Source organism: Cyprinus carpio, chromosome B18 (assembly GCF_018340385.1).
Source record: "Cyprinus carpio isolate SPL01 chromosome B18, ASM1834038v1, whole genome shotgun sequence".
NCBI classification, from domain to species: domain Eukaryota; kingdom Metazoa; phylum Chordata; class Actinopteri; order Cypriniformes; family Cyprinidae; genus Cyprinus; species Cyprinus carpio.
The window spans coordinates 13,697,648-13,714,829 of record NC_056614.1 but is presented as its reverse complement, the minus strand read 5'-3'; the positions used below and the strand labels follow the sequence as shown (position 1 = coordinate 13,714,829).

At 38.5% G+C, this 17,182-nt stretch overlaps 1 protein-coding gene across 1 annotated transcript in view; it reads left to right on the top strand.

Moving 5' to 3' along the window:
• The first annotated feature begins 5,298 nt into the window (after positions 1-5,298).
• LOC109083254 (tetraspanin-18-like) overlaps positions 5,299-17,182 on the top strand; it is a 39,435-nt gene continuing 27,551 nt past the window's right edge. The window contains exon 1 of the mRNA XM_042743922.1: positions 5,299-5,710. The gene's annotated coding sequence lies outside the window, so the exon portion shown is untranslated. The remainder of the gene's footprint in view (positions 5,711-17,182) is intronic.

Sequence of the window (17,182 nt, the reverse complement as noted above, 5' to 3'; positions counted from 1 at the left end):
ACTTCCCTGACCACTCGCTCTTAGCTTTCTACTATACCGGCCTGAGCGAGCGGTGTAAGGCACGCCTCCCAGCGAACGGTCCCAGGGAGGATTTCGCCACTTTCGTGGAGTGGGTGCTGGAGAATAACGGATCTCTGTTCACCGTCTGCCCTGCTGAGGAGGATATCTCCAGCCCCACTCCCGAACCAGAGCCCACCGCAGCCGCAGAGCCTGAGCCAGTGATGATAGAGGAGCCAATCGTTGTCCTGGAGCTTGGACTTGAGAGCGCGACTGACCAGGTGTGTGAGCCGGCAACACCGTGCCTTGTGGGATTACTGGTGGAGATCGAGGGCTTGGAGGAGAGCCCTGCCCACACTCCTGCGACTGAGGGTGAGCTGCAACTGGTTTCTGGAAAGTATATAGAGGAATTAATGGACCTTATAGACTGGTTTGGGGAGGTAATTCCCGATTCTCCTATGTCTCCGCTGGTTCCATCCAGCCTGGAATGCCCTGTGTCTCCGCTGGTTCTGCCCAGCCTGGTATCCCCTGTGTCTCCGCTGGTTCCGTCCAGCCCTAATCCTCCTGTGTTTTCTCCCAGCCTCCCTCTGCCGCCTCCTCCTAGGCCAGTCAGTTCCTCTGCTCCATCTCCGCTGGTGCATGTCAGTCCCTCGGCTCACCCTCAGTCAGCGCCATCTGGGCGCTCTGGTCGGCCTCGGGACTCCCAGTCTCCAGCTCCGCCTGGGCGTGAGGATCCCCTGTCTCCGCTTCCATCCTGCGAGTCCTGGACTTCATCTCTGACCTCCGACCCATTGGCTCCACCTTGGCTCTTAGCTCCCTCGGCTCCACCGGTGCCCGTCATCCCACCAGCTTCACCGGGCTCCCTCGTCCCTCCGGCTCCACCTTGGTAAGTTGTTGACCATCCACCAATGTAGTCCATATGACTGTGAACAAATCTTTCAGACTTTTTCGTGAACTGGATCAACTGATTCAATGAAAATATCAGACTCTAATATTCTATTCATTATTTTATCATTATCTCTCGAATGATTCAAGAACCACTGCAGATATCAAGATTTTTTTAGATGCATAATGATTTAATTTTCCAGTTTGTTCCTCTCAAAATCACTACTGAAAGTCTTCAGAAGACATATGAGTCATATGGACCACTTCAATTTATGTTTTTTTTCTCCCTAATTTTGGAGCTTGACAGCCCCAATCCTGATTTACTTCACTCTTGAAAATAAAGGTTCTTTAATGGATTTGGTGGTTCCATGAAGAACATGTAACCTTTCCATTGCACAAAAGGCTCTTCATAGTTAAAATTCACGGTAAGAAAAAAAAAATCTTTTTAAGAATTGTTGAGTGAAAGGTTCTTTGCGGAATCCAAAAATGGTTAATTTACTCATCTTCATGTTGAGATGTATTATCCCTTTTTATGGACTGTTGTGTGGTGGAGTGTCTTTTCTTAAGAAAGCACAAACGACCCTGAAGTACCCTTACTTCCCACCCCCACCAGCCATGCTAGACCCCCTCTTTACTCGTGCTTCTCAAATCACGACACCAAGCCAGAGAGCTGACATTTCAATAACATATTAGACGACACATGCTCACACACAAAGAGACATCTCTTTACACTCACAGACATCTCAGAGATGGACTGTCACATGTCACAGGTCTAATATAGTAAAACAACATAGACCTTAAGAGGTGCGATCACTTTGAAGAAATTGTGTGTGTACCAACTCACTGTTGCAATGATTGATAGAATCTCCCTCTTTATATTCGACAAGCTCCATCAGTGGAGGTCTTTAGGTCTCAGCTGAAGACTTATCTGTTAAGCTTGGCTTTTTAAGTAGCTCTTTTTTAATTTCTGTACTTGTAAATTTGTATATCTACTGTGTTTTTATTCTACACTGTGAAGCACTTTGGGCAACGAAGTTGTGTATAAATGTGCTATACAAATAAATTGAAGTTGAAGTAGAAGACTTAAGGCTTGTTGTCAGTGTTTTTAAAGCAAGTTAATATTTCTCAAGGTAGGTTTTTATAAAGTCAGTTTATTTTAAAAAAGTTCCAAAAGGGGGGATTTTGCAGTAATGTCATTGAAGACTCATTTTGGGTTCCCCAAAGAACCTTTCAAGGCCTGTTCATACCAAGAATGAACTAAAGATAATTATAATGATAATTATATTAGCATACACAGCAATGCACAAATTAATTCTGTTTATTATTATTTATCATAACAAGCGTGCTGCCAATTTGTTGTCTGCCTTTTTAAATGCTTCAGCTATTTGAAGTTTAGAGGATACTTATTGGCTATCAATGTTTTTATTCCTCATCAGCTGAAAAAAAAAGTAATTCCAACTATAATTCCTCTGTGTTATTAACATTATGTGATGTGGATATCCCTATTCTCATAGAATTAGAATGGTAATTACAACTTTATTATCGTTATCATTAGTTTTTGTCCTCGGTGTGAACAGGCCTTTAAAGCAAAGACTATAGAATACCCAAGACATGTCACTCCTATCCAGCTTTTTCTTCAACGCAGAAGTAAGCATGGGTAAGACTTCCGGATCATTAACCGTAATAGATAAATAACGATGAGAATAACAACGTGCAGTAAACGGTAAAACTGTTTGCACTATAAACCAGTGTGTTCATAATTAAGAAAAAACATAAAAAAAAAAAAAAAAAACACAACAAACACCAATATCAAACATCAAAAAGCAAAACAAACTGTTTTGTACAGCTAAAAAATAGCTGGACGCAGATGAGACCGGAAGCCAGACCCATAGAATTTACAAATGGCCGCGCCCATTTTTACGACAAGAAAAAGGTGGATAGTTTTGAATGGGGAAAAAATGGAACGCTCAATATGGCCGCTCAATCACAGAAAGCCCCGCCTTCTGAATGAAGAAGCCAATCGCTAATCGGTAAAGTCAGCGTGTCACTGCAGCTGCTGTTAGAAGCATCCCGTTTGCTATAGAAACAGTCAGCGTTCTGAGACGTGAGCTCAGGACTGCGCACTGGCTGATCTAGCCTGAATAATAAGCTTTTTATAATGCTATTTGAGCAAAATGAACAACATTTGACACAGTTGTTATCAGATTTCTTTGGTGATCTCAAATATGAAATTTAATCGCAAGCCTAGTGAACAGTTTTGTAGAATTTGATGTTTCCCCATTCAAAGAGATAGGAGTTGCACTTGGATGCCCAAGAAGCGTTTCAAAGATGGCCGCCGAGTGACATGACTTGTCTTAAAGGGACTTTGTTTAAAGTAAGCATGACATAGAAATTATCCATTGCCCTCAGATGTTCATCACAATACAGAAGAAAAAAAAAAAATCTGTTGCTACTTCTGTTACATTTCCATGACAAAGAACCTTTTGTGTAATGGAAACCTTTATTTTTAGGTGCACACAGAAAAAAAAAAAAAGATTATTTAACAAACATCGACCATTTGTGACAACATGATGCTATAGTGGGTCAAGTTGTCACAGTGGAACATGCCAGGAAACAAGCAAATTTTAAACCGTACAACAATTACCAAAAGCAATTCATTAAATAGAAAAAAAGCTAACATTTAAAACAACTTCCCCCAATAACAATGTACATCCATGCATCAAAATAGACTTTATACTTGTACTACCCCCTCGTGAGCCTTCCCTTAAAGGAGCCATGTGTAATGTCTGGCAAAAAAATCAAGTCATACTCCACATTCCATACCAGATGGGGGCAGTATGCCTCAATAAAGTGAATTGGTCTACTCTAGAGTAACAAACGAGAAACGGCATAGTCTCTATGCTCCGCCCCTACCTTCACAACAACCCTAGAGCCATAGCCGAAGCCTAAGAGGACGTTTTGCCTCCAGAGGAACGTTGGGTGATGTCAAGTGATTTTGAAACATGACATCTTCAAGCTACTCCCCTTCACCTTTACCAGTGAATATGTTCATATTCGTTTGTTCATATTACATTTTGAGTTGTATATACACATTATTTGAATTAAATTAATTTGACAGACAGCATTCTGTCAACATCATTGGTCAACATCAGACAGCTGATGTTGACCAAAGCTAGCGCCAACCAACGTACGTAACCAGAGCTGCCAACTCTCAAGCATTCACCGTGAGGCACACGCAATTGACTCTTTTCACACGCTTTCAAAAACTTGACCGCTCTGAATATAGTGAGTGAGTGCGCGCGCGGCCGGGGCGCTCTCTCTCTCTCTCTCTCGGGTTCATTATCATCGAAGACATTTCAAGCTTCTTAGGTAATGTTACATTTTAGCATCAGCTTGGTAGAGACGGGCTTTGGTAGATAACAGGTGAAAACCGGATCGGATCTGTGGGTAAGTTATAGCTAGCTAATTATCAAACGCAGCTACGGTTAGCCAAAACAAACATTAGCACGTTTATCGAACAGCCTTCGATACATTTCTATGTTATAACTTCCCAAAAAAAATACGCAAACATATAAAACAAACTTCTAGCGAAATACTAACAGCATCTTACTTACCAATCCAAAAGAAATGTTGCAAGTTTGGAGTCGAACCTCATTTCTTTCAAGTCCGTCAGTTGTCTCCAGCGATGGAAAGCAGTGCCGATGTTTACTCTGGTTCGGCTCCTTTTCTTATCGGATTTGATTTGTGATTCCGAGCGCGGTTGTTTCCCTGTAGCGGGTGGTGGTAGTAGGTGTCTCTTGCCAAGGGCTTCAGCCATCCTTCTGCTCTCTTCCCTGAACTGAAATGAAGTAGTGGGCTGTACCTTCCACACGATTGACAACAAGTTCAAGTACGCCCACAAGCCGTGCGAGTTATTCGTGTATTGCAGGTTGGCTGGTGGTTATGTTGCCCGCATACCGCCTCCCATGGCCGAAACTGGTATTACGACACCTGTCGGGCCGTGGCTAGTAATGCTAATGCTAATTAAGGTTGATATCTCTGCAGCATTATAACTTGACATTTTTTTTAATGACATCATCGCCCTTATTTCTTCTCATTCTTTTGATGCGTGTAGGTCATTTTTTGGATATTTTTACCTCGATTTTTACACATGGCGCCTTTAATGCATTTGTGCTGTAGAGGGTTAAGTTATGACTGAGGTTGTGGTCTAGATGTGAATATAGGCCTATCATGTATGCCACAGGGAATGTCAGTGTCACGACCTTTGTGGGCATGTAGACAAAGGGATCGTGATACTTTTCTTATCTGACTCGCCATCTGTGGTGGTGTTGAGGGGGGCCAGGGAAGTGAAAACAATTTGACCATTAAATCTCCGCCCATGAGTTGAAAGAGCAAAGCGCTAAATTGGCGTTCAGGGAGGAGTCAGAGAGAATCCCTGCATGTACCAACACCACTAATATATCATTTCTAATAGCATATCTATTGATTAACAGCAGCAGAACGCGAATAGAGGGAAAGAAGTAAACAGGGCGTTGAAGTTGTATCAGAGTGTCCCTCCCTCCAGACTGAACTGTAGAAAGCGTCTGGTCTGCGCTACCAGCGAGAGGGACGCGAGATTAGGGCAGCAGTTTGGGGGTCTCTGGAATTTATTAGCTGACGCTTGAAACTCGGTGTTTTTTTTTTTCTGGATTCGGAGCAGATCTACAGGTCCGCCAGTTTTTCAGTCGGCATTCATTCACACAGACCTACGACCATCACACATATTTTACCTAGTTTCATCTCTGAACTCAGGACAGCGGAGACGAACGCGTGCTGTTTGGCTTTTGAGGTGAGACTCTCGGTAAACTGAACTCTGCTGGTGTTTACGTGAATGCAAACTTGTGATAGCTGGTCAGCGAGGTCATACGAAGCTTTCTTATCTATTCATCTAATTCAAATCAGCTAGAAAAACAACTTGTTTCATTTCGAAACTCTGTCATGTATGGTTATCTCTTAAGCAGGGTAGAACAGATACACATTCAATATGTGTTTTGTTTTGATACATTACAGTGAGATGGTGCGAGGGTTCACTCGCTTTTTACGCGTACATTTAAGTTTACTGTAGCCTAACAACTGTTTTGAGAAGCTTGAAGGCAGAAAACGCTCGGAATCAAAAACAGTCGTTTATGTATTCAGCTAACATTGCGCTTCTTTCACTCCCAAACAAACAATTTCCTTACGTTACACTCGCTCGTATTTCACCGATGACGGCGCGTGTCACCATCCGGCGGTTTCTGTTAAATCTAATTAACGTTAGTTGAGTAAAGCTCGGGGAAAGTCTGGGTGGGATGAGGAGACATCAAGCTGGCGGTTTTCCCACGGGGTGTGACAGCAGGCAGTGTGTTGTCCAGGAGGTCCCGTCATAACTGTAGCTTATCCCCCCAGACGCACAGGTCAGCAGATGGAGGAGGCAGCCCTGCCGACGGGCGTGAGTCCAGTGCCAGTTTAAATCAATCAGTCCGCATCTTATCAGACCGCCGGTCATCAGTGTGTGAAAGAGATAAAATCAATCTATCTATCTATCTATCTATCTATCTATCTATCTATCTATCTATCTATCTATCTATCTATCTATCTATCTATCTATCTATCTATCTATCTATCAGTTTAGCAACTCAGACATAATGATTTAACCCCTGACATTCCTTTTAACAAAGAGTGAAATTCTCCAGGCTTTGAAACAATGGCGCTCCATTAGACATGAATTATGGTTTTTTTTTTTTCCTGAAAACTAAAACCATGTATGAGTTATCTTTGGCCATATTCCAGAAGCAACAAAAACAGTGCCGGGTTAGGTTAATGTATCCTGTTCAATATTTCTGAAATCTTCTAATCTTTGTATGCACTTAACCAGCAATGTTAATTGTTTGCCTACTATGCCTTCAGAAGATTGTTTTTCCAGCCTACATGATCTTCACAGCCTGTCAAACTACATCAGATGTGGTGGTATAGTAACTAGATATGCCATGCAATCAAATCTTATCTAATCAGGTGTTATTGAGAAGAACTTTCAAACCTTTCAGTTATGTTGTTGTTCTTGGAACTGAGTAATTTGTGATGTCTCTCTTTGAGACAGAGGGTATTATTTCAAACAAAGCCATTCCATATATTCTCAAGTGGTTATTGAAAGATTTGCAAGTACACATGTCTTAAATCTTACATTCCAACTGTCTAACTTCATGCGTGCTGTAACTCTATATGCATTAAGAGGGTTTTGGTGAATGTGTCCACCTATTTCTGGACCATATTTTTGTAGTCTGACATAAAGGTTTGCTTCACTTGTTCCCCAAAGCGGACTCCGACCAGTTTTCAATTAGTCAGGCACTTGTGCGTGAAGATATTGGCTCTGAGGGATCCATTAATGCCGGCCTCTGGTGGCTTTGTAGTTTAGCTAAATGCTGATGTCAGAAGCACTCAAAGACTTCACTCACACAGCTCAACACGGGCTCAGAGGTAAGCCTTAACCTTTACATTCCTCTTGAGCTATTGCAAGGTATTTCGAGAAGAACCAACACAATCCCATGGCAGTTTGTAACTGTATAATGTTTTGGTGAATTGGGCTAGTTTGTAAAAATCTCATTTGTATGTTTTCATACAATCTGCTTATGTTTGAGGGTGGGGTTATGTTGGACCTTCATGCTTACTTTTGTTTTAAAAAATTGTACGTTTTTGTATGATTCACATTGTAAAATGTAGACATCAGAGGCCTAGAAATGATAGTGTTTGGTCTAATCTACAAGCTTTGTCCTATGGAATAAGCCAGATCAATATGACCTCATTAGCCCACCTTTTTAATGCTCTTTGTTACATTTACATTTTTTTCACATGGATAAAGAAATGAATCATGACAATTATTTATTTAGGATCAGTTTCTACTTTTTAGATTAAAGGTCACTATTGTTTGTATTGGTTGGTAATTATCCATCGAAAATTCTCTTTACAGACATGAAAATGAACCGATTTATTATTAAGAGGTGTATCTAACTAACCTAAGAACTGAAGCGGTGGACTGATTTGTAATGGAAGAGGGAGTCTATGTTGTTCTGCTCGAGCAGACACAGAATCGTTCAGTCATTAAAGCATTGAGCTACTGGAAATGAATCTTTTCTCATGGCATGAAGTCCCTGTTGAAAGCAAGAGGCCCGTCTCCAGGCTGTAATATTAATATCAGTTGACATGGCGGCAAATGAACTGGTCGTCAGGGCTGGTTTGATCTCCACTGCAGTTCCCAGATCTCTAATCGGCGCAGGTGATTCATTCCACCCTGAGCTCTTATCCAGCCTGCAGTGAAATGTCCTTATTGACAGCAGAGCGAAGGCCCTAGGAGAAAAGGAGGTCAAGTCATCACTTTCATCCAAGTTTCAGGAATCAGAGCTACACGAGCTGGCAGTTTGTAGTCTGCAGAGGATCTGGAATGAGATAGAGTATCTATTGCCTTGAAAAGAAAATTGCTTTTCTCCCCATTTGCTGGAGGACTCTCATCTAATGCGTGTGACATGGGGCGCTTCACCCGGTAATGGGTTTCGGGGCCTCGTTGCCTCTGAGACATATGAAATTTGCAAAGGAGCTGTGTAGATTAATTACCATGAAGAATATGTGTTCTTTGGTCGTAGATTCTTCAAAAATTAAGAGGCTTGTCAAGTATGACCTGCCGCTGTAGAACTTCAATTGTGAATGCATAATCTTTTTTTACGCTAGACGCCTTTGTCCTAGAAGGCCTTGAGAAACTTTAGAGGATGCAGCTGAGGGCTCCAAAGTTCATTCAAGACAGGGATGTCCACTGACCCTGGTAAATAACAGGACCTCTTTATCAAGAGGAAACAGACTGCTTGTTTGTGTTAGGCATAATGCTTATCTATTATTCAGGCACTTTCCTTCAATATTAGTGTGCCAGGGATATAAAGAGGTGAAAGTATGCATATAACAAGCTGTGCTCTATGTACAGATAGCTGAGTGTCTCATTATTTAATCTTTACCCACAAGGAAATGCAGATTCTAGACATATTACGAACTTGATTTTTCCACACTCCAGTTTGAAGTGTAGGTTTTCTATGGAAGGAACCTTGCTGGTGTGTCCATTCAAAATGTTATTTTCCTAAATATCTGCAATTTAGTTGCAGATAGAAATCTTGCATTAAGCAGGATGAGAGTAATAGAGAAGTTTGGAATCAATGTCTCCTTAAGCTGCCTATTAAATTAAATGATTAAGTTGACTCTTTCATTTGAAGAGTCTATTTAATGAATAGTTGAAGCAGTAGACACTGGTACTGGGCTTGATTTTTTATTTGAGAGGAATACAGTGACTTTTATAAACTTGCAAAGAATAACTTGCACTTGCTTGCTGTTAATGCCTGCTGGTAATTCAGTAAAAAGCCAGTTAATTTAACTTTAATAAGATGGATTACGGGATGCCATTTTGGTGCCTAGGTCTATATATTGTACATACTATCTATAGAATATATATCACAATTGGTACAGATAATCTTTAGTTTTTACTTGTATTTGGTACTGACTACTGAAAACCAGCCTGGTCTTGTTTACTAGTATTAATATAACATTCACAGGTATAAAATGTACATTTTTATTTATATATATATATATATATATATATATATATATATATATATATATATATATATATATATATATATATTAGGGCTGTCAAATGATTAATCACGATTAATCATATCCAAAATAAAAGTTTTGTTTACATAATATATGTATGTGTACAGGGTATATTTATTATGTATATATAAATACACACACATAAATTATATATTTAGAAAATATTTACATGTATATACATTTATTTATTTATTTATTTATATTCTTATATTTTATATTATATATAAATATATTTAATATATAAACATAACATATTCTTCTTAAAAATATACATGCATGTGTGTGTATTTATATATACATAATAAATATACACAGTATACACACATATATTATGTAAACAAAAAACTTTTATTTTGGATGTGATTAATCGTGATTAATCATTTGACAGCCCTAATATATATATATATATATATATATATATATATATATATATATATATATATTTATAAAAGAGCTCTGTTGATCTGAGTTGCTCTCTTTATGACATTTGTACGGCCTGAATACAGACAGTTGTTTCTCTCTGCATAGACTCACATTATAGTAAAGGCCTGTTTCTCCCTTTGACACAGTTAAACTCTTTACTACTCCTGACTCAGGCATATTTGTGCACTTCTGATCTTTCTCTTTTTTTTTCTTTCTCATTCCAGTAGAATTTTATTCCCCAGATTTTTTCCCTGTACTCCCCACTTCTGTTTCACCCCTCCTCTGGATTTTTGGTTTTGGTAACAGTCCTGCGGTCGCTCCTGTGTATTCAAGTGCACATACCAAACTCAAAAGCCATTATTCTACAGACAGACATTCCTTTGAGGAAAGCGTTTGGTAGGTTTTAGTCGCTTTCTGTGTTCAGTGGTGTTAAGATGTTCACTACTGTTCTGTGCTCTTTTGAGATGATCAAGAAACATGTTGTTCTGTATTTGAATGCCACCCACACATAATACAAGGACATTAGTATGCATTCACACAAACACACACTCACAGCAGAGTGAATTGAGCACAGCTGGCTTAGGTCCATTAGCTTTGTGTGTTTAAGGTCTTTGCTCTCTGATACAATATTAATTAAAAAGGCAGTTCTGTTTAGGATCACGTCTTGAATTCTGGACATTGTGCTGATGACCTGTATTTTATATACAGTAGCCGAAGCTGAATGAAGCTTATGGGTACAGTGTTTCCCTGTGTTTCCCTATTTGGAGATGGTGATTTAATAGTAGAACTTGCATGATACTCTGAGCACTAAGCACTAAAATTGAGCAGTTTTTTTTTCAATCAACTTACATAAACAATCCTTACAAAAAAAACAAAAATAAAAAAAATTACAGTATGAACAATTTGGACATAAATGGGTTATGTATTGTTTTCCCCTAGATTTTATCACCATTATGCACTTTTATGCATTTTGCATTAGTGCATCATATTAATATGCTTCTGCAGAGCCGAGATGTTTCTGCATTAGAATTTATTCATGTTTTTATTCATTTTGTCTGTAATTTCACAACACATTAGGCTGGCATAAAAAGAACAGTTAACAATACAAGTTTAGTAAAAAAGAGTAATTCAGACCCACAATGTGAATGCTAAGTACATTTTATACACATACATGTTATGAATCAAATGTTTGGACACACCAAGTCATTCTTTCTTATGACTATTCTCCACATTTTAGACTGATTGTCAAAACTACACTACAGTTCAGAAGACAGTAAACAGAAAGACAAAAGACAGTTTCTTTGCCAGTAATATTGTGAATATATAACTGTTTTCTATTTTAACATATTTTGGAATGTAATTTATTCCTTTGATTGCAAAGCCGAAATTTCAGCAGCCATTACTCCAGTCTTCAGTGTCACATGATACTTCAGAAATCATTCTAATATGCTGATATTTCTTATTATTATCACAGTTGAGAACAGTTGTGCTGCTTAATATTTTTTTGGAAACTGTGATACATGTTTTGTTAGTATTCTTTGATGACTAGAACGTTCAAAAAGTTAAACATTTGATTGAAAAAGAAAAAACTTATGTAACAGTATGATTGTCTTAACTGATAGATCCCTATTGAATAACATTAAAAAAAAAAAAAAAAAACAACAACTTTAAAACGCAAACCTTTAAACAGAAGTGAAGTATGGGAATTATTTAATGACCAAACAATGTTAAACAGTATTTCAGCTCCATACACTCTGGACTTTCTCTTAACTAACTTCATGAAGTGCATTCTTAAACAGTATTGAAGAGGTTCATATGTATGCTGGAGACTTGTTGAATGCTTTTCCTTCACAATCTGACCAAACTCATCCAGAATATTTCCTTTAGGTATAATTTCAGTTTTCTATTATATTTATTATTTATATTTGTTTTTAAAAAAACAACTATATTTAAGCTTATCTTTTATTAGATGAAAAGATATTCAGATTCTGAGAAATTAACTCAGTTCTGCCCAAACTTTTGTCTGGTAGTGTGTAAATAACCATTTTTGTCAGCTAGACTAAGAACCACAGTGCTTTCAATTAAAGTGACAAAACCACAACTGAACTGACAAAAACATTTGTATGTCAGTGTTCACGTCAGGTACAATTCATGTCCGATTCTCCAGAACATTTCCCCAGTCTCCTCATAATGTATTTGACAACTTCCTCTTACAAGTCTGCCACATCAGATAACACTATATGCCTGGTGTTTAATAGCAGATTAAGTTGACATGTTCTGTACTTTTTAGTTTTACTCCTCATGATTTTTTTATGTGATGCTATAAATGTTTCAGCCAGGCTTCTTTACCCATATGTGGCTTTCAACAGATTTGTTGGGTCACTAAAGTTAAAGTTATCTTGTGGCTTTTAGGGCCGTGTTGCGAAGCCCCAGGCATCATTCTGCAAGACAGCGATTGTCAGTCAGCTTTTTGGTTCAGTGCAGGGCCATGAAGAAAACCGCCTTCTTTAATCATGAGATAACGTGATCACAGGAAGTTGGTGTATTGTCACATTGTGTGGTCATTAATGAGGAAACTACACACTTCTCCATTCAAGCTGCTGAGGAAATATTTAGGGCAGTGATATCATTCCCCACTGATTATGCTGGAGAATGGATGAAATAGACCATGAAGTCTAATCTCTTCCTTTTCTAATCTCTGCTCATATTTTGAAACTGCCGGAGGAAAAGACTGAGCACCCTTCAAAGGTAGTAAATGCTTTGTGTGAGCATCATTTGCATGTTACTGATTATTTTAACATAAATTGAATGTGCCAGCTTGTGGTTTTGTTGATGGAGAGAGCAGGATCGCTCGAGACTGAAGGTTACAAGGTGCTTATTCTGATTTGGTGTTGCATTTTTGGTCTATGATTGGCAGCTTAAATCCTTGTGCAGGTCAAAGAAGGAGAGCTTCAGGAAATGATAAACCTGGGCTTGTGTCCCAATAATTAGTCACATGTTCTTTTGCCAGCTAGTGGCCACATTATGCTGATTTAATTACAACCACCTGCTTGAGACAGTAAGACTGAAAACATCAGACCCAGCAGTTGAGGCAAGTCTCCAGCTGTTTGCTCTTTCAGGATAATCTTATGATTGGCAAGTTGTAATGTTTTTCCTGGGTCCTGAGAGACCATGGCATCTGAGATGGTATAAATCAAGCAAAAAAAAGAATATTTCAGTGCTGCGCTTCTTTGCCTGCCAACATGTCGTAGAGTAGAATATGAGATGCGCCCTCAGCAGTACACAGACCTAAAATAGTCCAATAAAACTCCATTAACATAGAACAATAGAAATGGAACTCACTGGCTTCATTGTTTGTCTAACATGTAGAAAAATGAACAGGAAATAAACAGAGATTTAATTAATAATTGGGAAAGTTAATGATTTCTGTTTGCTGTATGCTAAATGCTTAATTGTTTGTGGAAAAAATGTGCATCATCCATCATTAGTCTTGAAGAAATGTCAACTTGTTTAGTAAACTGAAAAGCATAATTTTTCCACTCAGTTATTGACTTTTTTTTTCTATGCATGCCAAAACATTTTTATTAAATTCTTAGAATGGGAACACTTTAGCATATGGACCAGTTGTCACTATTAACGAGTTGCTTATTAGCATGCCTATTATAGCTGTTTTTTAGAGGTTACATATTCTGCATGACCATATTCTACATCCCTAATCTTACCCAATGCCTAAATTTAACAACTTCCTTAAAAACTAGGCTTATTAATAAGCAGCAAATTAGGAGTTTGAGAATCAAGTCATAGTTAATGGTTTGTTAATGGCAAGAAAATAAAGTGTGACCCATAGAATGTGCAGTGTAAAAACTTTTTATTCTCTTACTTCATTTCTTTCCATAGTGTTCCATATTAGCACCTTATAATAACCTTGTATGATCTTAAAGTCCCCATGAAGTTTTTTGGCTTTTAGTATGAATATGTTAGCCTAAAGATTATCTATAAGCTAGATTGCTCCAAAACAATAACAATAAAATTTGTGTTTACAAGATATAAGCATTCAAAACTTACAGTCTCTCACTTCCGCCAATATAGATCAAGGATTTTGATGACATCACCCTGCACTTCAGCTTCTTATCAAACTTTTTGCCCAATCAAATGCTCTCTAGAATCCGAAGCATCCTGCCCTCTACACTATAAATAGATGCTGAAGCTGCAGAAGAAATCAGTAACTTGTTTACAGAATTAGTATTTTCTGTATGGTGAATGGCACGTAGTTGACTATATAGGGGATAGGGAATGATTCAGACAGTGTAAATATGCTTTACACAACAGCACGTAGCAGATTACATTATTGAAACGTTATTGGCTATTTCAAAAAGGGGGCAGGGCTACTTGATATGTCCCACCCTGTCTTTCAGTTTCAGTTGAAATGACGTCAACACAGAATAACGCGTTGTGTGTTTCAAAGCACTTCCTTGGAACTTTAATGATGAAACACAGCAATCAAAAATTCATTTAAACTATTAATTTGTTCATTTATTGATTGACTGATTGATTTCAGTGGGTGATAGACACTATGACACTGAGCATGCATGAAATGGTTCACTCATATCTCATTATTCACTCATATCTTTGTCACACCACACTGATCAAAGCTCACTTTTACAGTTTGAGGTTGATAGAATGATAAAGACCCTTTTAAGTTTAGTCCCATGAGCTCTTAAATATTGTGCCTGAATAACATACCTGGCCTTTGAAGTTTGAATAGATTCAGTGTCTTTTAAAATACCTTATGAAATGTGATCGGAAGCATTTAAAACTGCTATCTTTTATGCCTGCTCAACCTCATTTTAAAGACTATCCTGCTGCGATGTGTCTGGCAGGCCATATTTGAGAGCTACATCAGAAGGCAAGTTTTTCATTTGAATATTTTTGATTTGAAGTATTCTGTATAGCATGAGTTGTGTGCACCACTTTTGATACAGTTCATTTTCCTTGTGTCATTGACTTTCTTCCAAATCCCAAAGGTCTGAGATTTGCATTAATCATAGGTTTTATAAAACGTGCATAATTATGTGAAATTTGGTGAATAGGCTAGAAAGATTTATTGTTCTTTTCTGCCTTCTTCCCACCAAGCAAATCATTGAGCTCCATGAGAAGTGTCAGTCAGCAGAATGCAGTCCAAAAAGAGATCTGAACTGAGTCAAAATGAGTCAGATAATCTGTGTGGCCCTGTTTATGCTTGTTTTGGAGAGCAGAAACTGAATTTCGAGAATTGGCTGGAGGCTTTCAGAGGCAATTGAAGACATATGGAACAAGCATCGGCCTACAAGATCAGTTGTAAACGGCATGTTTTACCTTTCATCTAATGAACAACTGCAGCAGTGAACCACCTAGAGTTATGCTACAGTAGAAATCAGCTTAAAAGGAAATCCATGTGTTGTTTAGCATATTAAAATACAGACAAAAATAAGATTGTGAATTAATTGACTATGTATGCTGTTGGTTTCAAGAAACATCTCTGGAATTCCAGCTCTTTTGACCCTTTTTATCCATATAAAGTTCCATTAATTTGACAATGGTCCAAAGACCCTTCCAGACAATGATTTACTTCTTCCTTATTTCCCATTTACATATGCCATTTCCTTAAAAAAGCACAGATTTGTAGCATGTGTGTTGTGATACAGTATGTGTATGCCTGAGATGTTCTCTTAACTTTCTCAGCACATTCATTTGTTGTCCCACTGCTGTTCCATCATCTTCTGTGGTGGAAACCAATTGACTTGTGTTCCTATAGAGACCTCTTCTTGGATGCCCTCCAAATGATCTCATGTTCCATAGTTTCTCTGACTCCTCCTCATGTGCCATAAATCATCGTGATGTAATCTTTCACACTGCCGTTCCCACAGCTGTTGAGCTGAAGCGCTTGTTCTTCTAGAGAGCGTTGCGTAGTGACCAGTTAACCTCAGGTTTCACATCCCAGAGCAGAAATGACCGGAATGACCCTTTCGTATTCCTCTGATACACATACACTGTATTTATTTCTGAAATTTCCATTTATTCCGCCTGGGGCCTTTAAGGCTATGGACTGTTTTTGCAGTGTTTATCCAGACGAATAAGACTGAACAAATTTTGAGAATCTTAAAGCCTCTTAGAATGTTTATGTCTGGTATTTGCATTTGGATCTGAAGACTACATCCGATTTTCTGAGAGTATTTGTGTTTGTGTTGAGCGTGATCCCTCATGACGTCTCGGCACTTGTGCTCCCATGACCAGGGGGAGGAATGTTTCTAAAAGCGCTGAGAGATTTTTACGAGACCTTACTGTGGAAAAATGTCTGGTAGTTTTGCCACCTACCCCTCCCGGATAGTCTCCTCCTGAGATCCTGTAAAAAGCAGGATATCTACCCTAGGATGTCTTGTTCTTTACTTCCTGAGGATAATGGGGTTTTGGGAAATTGCAAAGCAGAAACATTTTATGAACTGATTATAGGAAAAATAAAAGCCTTATTGATGTCTAAAGGACCCCAGTGAATCCCATTTTGCCCTTAATTCATCACCATGTATCAAAGGCTTTGCTTTGAACTGCTAAGAATGTCCTTTTCTGTAAAATTAAGCAAAACTTTAGTTTAATTAAGTTTAATTAATGTCTTTATAATTTTGAAACACCAGATATAAAGATATAAATGCTTATAATTAGTGTTGTCAAATGATTAATCTGGATTAATTGGATCCAGAATAAAAGTTTTTGTTTACATAATATATGTATGCGTACTGTGTACAGTCGTGGCCAAAAGTTTTGAGAATTACATAAATATTGGAAATTGGAAAAGTTGCTGCAAAGTCATATTCTCCGATGAAACCCCTTTCCGATTGTTTGGGGCATCTGGAAAAAGGCTTGTCCGGAGAAGAAAAGGTGAGCGCTACCATCAGTCCTGTGTCATGCCAACAGTAAAGCATCCTGACACCATTCATGTGTGGGGTTGCTTCTCATCCAAGGGAGTGGGCTCACTCACAATTCTGCCCAAAAACACAGCCATGAATAAAGAATGGTACCAAAACACCCTCCAACAGCAACTTCTTCCAACAACACAACAACAGTTTGGTGAAGAACAATGCATTTTCCAGCACGATGGAGCACCGTGCCATAAGGCAAAAGTGATAACTAAGTGGCTCGGGGACCAGAATGGTGAAATTTTGGGTCCATGGCCTGGAAA